This window comes from Eucyclogobius newberryi, unplaced genomic scaffold, assembly GCF_026437365.1.
Source record: "Eucyclogobius newberryi isolate DKJ021-1_F unplaced genomic scaffold, fEucNew1.0.hap1 SCAF_19, whole genome shotgun sequence".
Taxonomy (NCBI): domain Eukaryota; kingdom Metazoa; phylum Chordata; class Actinopteri; order Gobiiformes; family Gobiidae; genus Eucyclogobius; species Eucyclogobius newberryi.
In genome coordinates, this window is record NW_027315823.1 from 1101992 (window position 1) to 1106991 (window position 5000).

The following is a 5000-nucleotide window of genomic DNA, read 5'->3' on the forward strand; positions in this document are numbered from 1 at the left end:
TCTGAAGTCTGCTATCTACATTTTTCCAGGTGTTACAGGCAGTTTTTTGAAAAGAAGCTCCCTTCTTGGCCAAAGTTTTGCTCTGCCCTCAATGACCTACCATGACCAGGAAGTGGCAAGAACCAAGCCCTGGCCATTCTTTCTGAAAGTACACCTTAGCTTTGCGCAGTGGCAGTGTTGTAGCCTACGAGGTCTATCCGAGGCGCGATTATTGCTAGTTGAAAACTTTACCCAATACCCCGCCTTAGCGACTTGAAATATAGTCGACTGTGGCAATTTTTGACAGTCTCTGAGGAGGCTTATTTTCATGTATAAGGTAAGCTCGTCAAAACGCGTGACATTCCACCAGAAATAGAGCTACATACTCTGTACACAACTAGTTCAGATCAAAGTCATTGGTATGCACGTGCTAGAAGAAGTACACCAGAAGTAACTGATGACGACTTGCTCAAATGTTAATCCTTTTTTCAGTTATGAGACAAAAAATTGGATGAGTTCTCTAGCTTATCATTCCAAGGGTATGACTGTCACTATGGGAACAAGAAGGTCCTGTGTTTAAATCTCGGTAAGTCGGAGGAGCCGTAGACCGACCAGTGAGTGTTGGCTAGGTTGTAAAATTGATTTCAATGGGCTGTATTCGACTGGACCATGCCACAGGGCAAAAGTGGCTCGTTGGTCTAGGAGTATGATTCTCGCTTCGGGTGCGAGAGGTCCCGGGTTCAAATCCCGGACGAGCCCAAGAACAATCAAGATGATGCTGTTCAGATCAAAGACCTTTTAATAGAATCTGAAATGCTTTTGTAGGTCTGTTGAGGCCTCAAAATCTAGGCAAATGTGGTTCGTTGGTCTAGGGGTATGATTCTCGCTTAGGGTGCGAGAGGTCCCGGGTTCAAATCCCGGACGAGCCCTTTCTATATGCCTGGTACTTACTGACCCATTATTTGTGGGTTTTCACTAAAAAAATTCTTCTTTCCAAAGCAACCACACCGACTTGCACTTTCCAGCTATGAATAATCCCACCAAACGTGATTAAGGCAATTCTTTCTATATTTACTGTTATACAAATGAAACTACCAAAAGTTTTGCTGTCTTTACTGCAAGAAGATCAAATCCGCTTGGAGCAATTGTTTTATTTGTGGTGGCAAGGTTAGTGGTTGAAAATTGATTATTTATCCCGCCTGGTGAAGACGTACCAAAAAGCAAAGATTTAAGTTGTACCCATGCATTTTGTTACTCTTTCAGTCAACAGTCTCTGAAGTCTGCTATCTACATTTTTCCAGGTGTTACAGGCAGTTTTTTGAAAAGAAGCTCCCTTCTTGGCCAAAGTTTTGCTCTGCCCTCAATGACCTACCATGACCAGGAAGTGGCAAGAACCAAGCCCTGGCCATTCTTTCTCAAAGTACACGTTAGCTTTGCGCAGTGGCAGTATTGTAGCCTATGAGGTCTATCCGAGGCGCGATTATTGCTAGTTGAAAACTTTACCCAATACCCCGCCTTGGCGACTTGAAATATAGTCGACTGTGGCAATTTTTGACAGTCTCTGAGGAGGCTTATTTTCATGTATAAGGTAAGCTCGTCCAAACGCGTGACATTCCACCAGAAATAGAGCTACATACTCTGTACACAACTAGTTCAGATCAAAGTCATTGGTATGCACGTGCTAGAAGAAGTACACCAGAAGTAACTGATGACAACTTGCTCAAATGTTAATCCTTTTTTCAGTTATGAGACAAAAAATTGGATGAGTTCTCTAGCTTATCATTCCAGGGGTATGACTGTCACTATGGGAACAAGAAGGTCCTGTGTTTAAATCTCGGTAAGTCGGAGGAGCCGTAGACCGACCAGTGAGTGTTAGCTAGGTTGTAAAATTGATTTCAATGGGCTGTATTCGACTGGATTATGCCACAGGGCAAAAGTGGCTCGTTGGTCTAGGGGTATGATTCTCGCTTCGGGTGCGAGACGTCCGGGTTCAAATCCCGGACGAGCCCAAGAACAATCAAGATGATGCTGTTCAGATCAAAGACTTTTTAATAGAATCTGAAATGCTTTTGTAGGTCAGTTGAGGCCTCAAAATCTATACAAATGTGGTTCGTTGGTCTAGGGGTATGATTGTCGCTTTGGGTGCGAGACGTCCCGGGTTCAAATCCCGGACGAGCCCAAGAACAATCAAGATGATGCTGTTCAGATCAAAGACCTTTTAATAGAATCTGAAATGGTCAGTTGAGTAGGTCAGTTGAGGCCTCAAAATCTATGCAAATATGGCTCGTTGGTCTAGGGGTATGATTCTCACTTCGGGTGCGAGAGGTCCCGGGTTCAAATCCCGGACGAGCTCAAGAACAATCAAGATGATGCTGTTCAGATCAAAGACCTTTTAATAGAATCTGAAATTTTTTTGTAGGTTAGTTGAGGCCTCAAAAGATATGCAAATGTGGCTCGTTGGTCTACGGGTATGATTCTCGCTTAGGGTGCGAGAGGTCCCTGGTTCAAATCCCAGACGAGCCCTTTCTATATGCCTGGTACGTAATGAGCCATTGTTTGTGGGTTTTCACTAAAAAAAATCTTCTTTCCAATGCAACTACACTGACTTGCACTTTCCAGCTATGAATAATCCCACCAAACGTGATTAAGACAATTCTTTCTATATTTACTGTTATACAAATGAAACTACCAAAAGTTTGTCTGTCTTTACTGCAAGAAGATCAAATCCGCTTGGAGCAATTGTTTTATTTGTGGTGGCAAGGTTAGTGGTTGAAAATTGATTATTTATCCCGCCTGGTGAAGACGTACCAAAAAGCAAAGATTTAAATTGTACCCATGCATTTTGTTACTCTTTCAGTCAACAGTCTCTGAAGTCTGCTATCTACATTTTTCCAGGTGTTACAGGCAGTTTTTTGAAAAGAAGCTCCCTTCTTGGCCAAAGTTTTGCTCTGCCCTCAATGACCTACCATGACCAGGAAGTGGCAAGAACCAAGCCCTGGCCATTCTTTCTGAAAGTACACCTTAGCTTTGCGCAGTGGCAGTGTTGTAGCCTACGAGGTCTATCCGAGGCGCGATTATTGCTAGTTGAAAACTTTACCCAATACCCCGCCTTAGCGACTTGAAATATAGTCGACTGTGGCAATTTTTGACAGTCTCTGAGGAGGCTTATTTTCATGTATAAGGTAAGCTCGTCAAAACGCGTGACATTCCACCAGAAATAGAGCTACATACTCTGTACACAACTAGTTCAGATCAAAGTCATTGGTATGCACGTGCTAGAAGAAGTACACCAGAAGTAACTGATGACGACTTGCTCAAATGTTAATCCTTTTTTCAGTTATGAGACAAAAAATTGGATGAGTTCTCTAGCTTATCATTCCAGGGGTATGACTGTCACTATGGGAACAAGAAGGTCCTGTGTTTAAATCTCGGTAAGTCGGAGGAGCCGTAGACCGACCAGTGAGTGTTAGCTAGGTTGTAAAATTGATTTCAATGGGCTGTATTCGACTGGATTATGCCGCAGGGCAAAAGTGGCTCGTTGGTCTAGGGGTATGATTCTCGCTTCGGGTGCGAGAGGTCCCGGGTTCAAATCCCGGACGAGCCCAAGAACAATCAAGATGATGCTGTTCAGATCAAAGACCTTTTAATAGAATCTGAAATGCTTTTGTAGGTCAGTTGAGGCCTCAAAATCTATACAAATGTGGTTCGTTGGTCTAGGGGTATGATTCTCGCTTTGGGTGCGAGAGGTCCCGGGTTCAAATCCCGGACAAGCCCAAGAACAATCAAGATGATGCTGTTCAGATTAAAGACCTTTTAATAGAATCTGAAATGGTCAGTTGAGTAGGTCAGTTGAGGCCTCAAAATCTATGCAAATGTGGCTCGTTGGTCTAGGGGTATGATTCTCACTTCGGGTGCGAGAGGTCCCGGGTTCAAATCCCGGACGAGCTCAAGAACAATCAAGATGATGCTGTTCAGATCAAAGACCTTTTAATAGAATCTGAAATGCTTTTGTAGGTTAGTTGAGGCCTCAAAAGATATGCAAATGTGGCTCGTTGGTCTACGGGTATGATTCTCGCTTAGGGTGCGAGAGGTCCCTGGTTCAAATCCCAGACGAGCCCTTTCTATATGCCTGGTACGTAATGAGCCATTGTTTGTGGGTTTTCACTAAAAAAAATCTTCTTTCCAATGCAACTACACTGACTTGCACTTTCCAGCTATGAATAATCCCACCAAACGTGATTAAGACAATTCTTTCTATATTTACTGTTATACAAATGAAACTACCAAAAGTTTGGCTGTCTTTACTGCAAGAAGATCAAATCCGCTTGGAGCAATTGTTTTATTTGTGGTGGCAAGGTTAGTGGTTGAAAATTGATTATTTATCCCGCCTGGTGAAGACGTACCAAAAAGCAAAGATTTAAGTTGTACCCATGCATTTTGTTACTCTTTCAGTCAACAGTCTCTGAAGTCTGCTATCTACATTTTTCCAGGTGTTACAGGCAGTTTTTTGAAAAGAAGCTCCCTTCTTGGCCAAAGTTTTGCTCTGCCCTCAATGACCTACCATGACCAGGAAGTGGCAAGAACCAAGCCCTGGCCATTCTTTCTCAAAGTACACGTTAGCTTTGCGCAGTGGCAGTATTGTAGCCTATGAGGTCTATCCGAGGCGCGATTATTGCTAGTTGAAAACTTTACCCAATACCCCGCCTTGGCGACTTGAAATATAGTCGACTGTGGCAATTTTTGACAGTCTCTGAGGAGGCTTATTTTCATGTATAAGGTAAGCTCGTCAAAAAGCGTGACATTCCACCAGAAATAGAGCTACATACTCTGTACACAGCTAGTTCAGATCAAATTCATTGGTATGCACGTGCTAGAAGAAGTACACCAGAAGTAACTGATGACGACTTGCTCAAATGTTAATCCTTTTTTCAGTTATGAGACAAAAGATTGGATGAGTTCTCTAGCTTATCATTCCAGGGGTGTGACTGTCACTATGGGAACAAGAAGGTCCTGTGTTTAAA

At 43.0% G+C, this 5000-nt stretch overlaps 11 non-coding genes across 11 annotated transcripts; all 11 read left to right on the forward strand.

Moving 5' to 3' along the window:
• Positions 1-157: 157 nt before the first annotated feature.
• On the forward strand, positions 158-298 carry LOC140366483 (U4 spliceosomal RNA). The gene has a single exon (XR_011928031.1). It is a non-coding gene; the product is annotated as a U4 spliceosomal RNA (small nuclear RNA).
• Positions 299-666: 368 nt separating this feature from the next.
• On the forward strand, positions 667-738 carry trnap-cgg (transfer RNA proline (anticodon CGG)). The gene has a single exon. It is a non-coding gene; the product is annotated as a tRNA-Pro (tRNA).
• Positions 739-836: 98 nt separating this feature from the next.
• On the forward strand, positions 837-908 carry trnap-agg (transfer RNA proline (anticodon AGG)). Its single transcript has one exon. It is a non-coding gene; the product is annotated as a tRNA-Pro (tRNA).
• A 500-nt stretch (positions 909-1408) lies between these two features.
• LOC140366519 (U4 spliceosomal RNA) lies at positions 1409-1549 on the forward strand. Its single transcript, XR_011928065.1, has one exon. It is a non-coding gene; the product is annotated as a U4 spliceosomal RNA (small nuclear RNA).
• A 368-nt stretch (positions 1550-1917) lies between these two features.
• On the forward strand, positions 1918-1988 carry trnap-cgg (transfer RNA proline (anticodon CGG)). The gene has a single exon. It is a non-coding gene; the product is annotated as a tRNA-Pro (tRNA).
• Positions 1989-2260: 272 nt separating this feature from the next.
• Positions 2261-2333, forward strand: trnap-cgg (transfer RNA proline (anticodon CGG)). The gene has a single exon. It is a non-coding gene; the product is annotated as a tRNA-Pro (tRNA).
• Positions 2334-3002: 669 nt separating this feature from the next.
• LOC140366485 (U4 spliceosomal RNA) lies at positions 3003-3143 on the forward strand. Its single transcript, XR_011928033.1, has one exon. It is a non-coding gene; the product is annotated as a U4 spliceosomal RNA (small nuclear RNA).
• A 368-nt stretch (positions 3144-3511) lies between these two features.
• trnap-cgg (transfer RNA proline (anticodon CGG)) lies at positions 3512-3583 on the forward strand. Its single transcript has one exon. It is a non-coding gene; the product is annotated as a tRNA-Pro (tRNA).
• A 98-nt stretch (positions 3584-3681) lies between these two features.
• Positions 3682-3753, forward strand: trnap-ugg (transfer RNA proline (anticodon UGG)). Its single transcript has one exon. It is a non-coding gene; the product is annotated as a tRNA-Pro (tRNA).
• Positions 3754-3855: 102 nt separating this feature from the next.
• trnap-cgg (transfer RNA proline (anticodon CGG)) lies at positions 3856-3928 on the forward strand. The gene has a single exon. It is a non-coding gene; the product is annotated as a tRNA-Pro (tRNA).
• Positions 3929-4597: 669 nt separating this feature from the next.
• Positions 4598-4738, forward strand: LOC140366520 (U4 spliceosomal RNA). The gene has a single exon (XR_011928066.1). It is a non-coding gene; the product is annotated as a U4 spliceosomal RNA (small nuclear RNA).
• Positions 4739-5000: the final 262 nt, after the last annotated feature.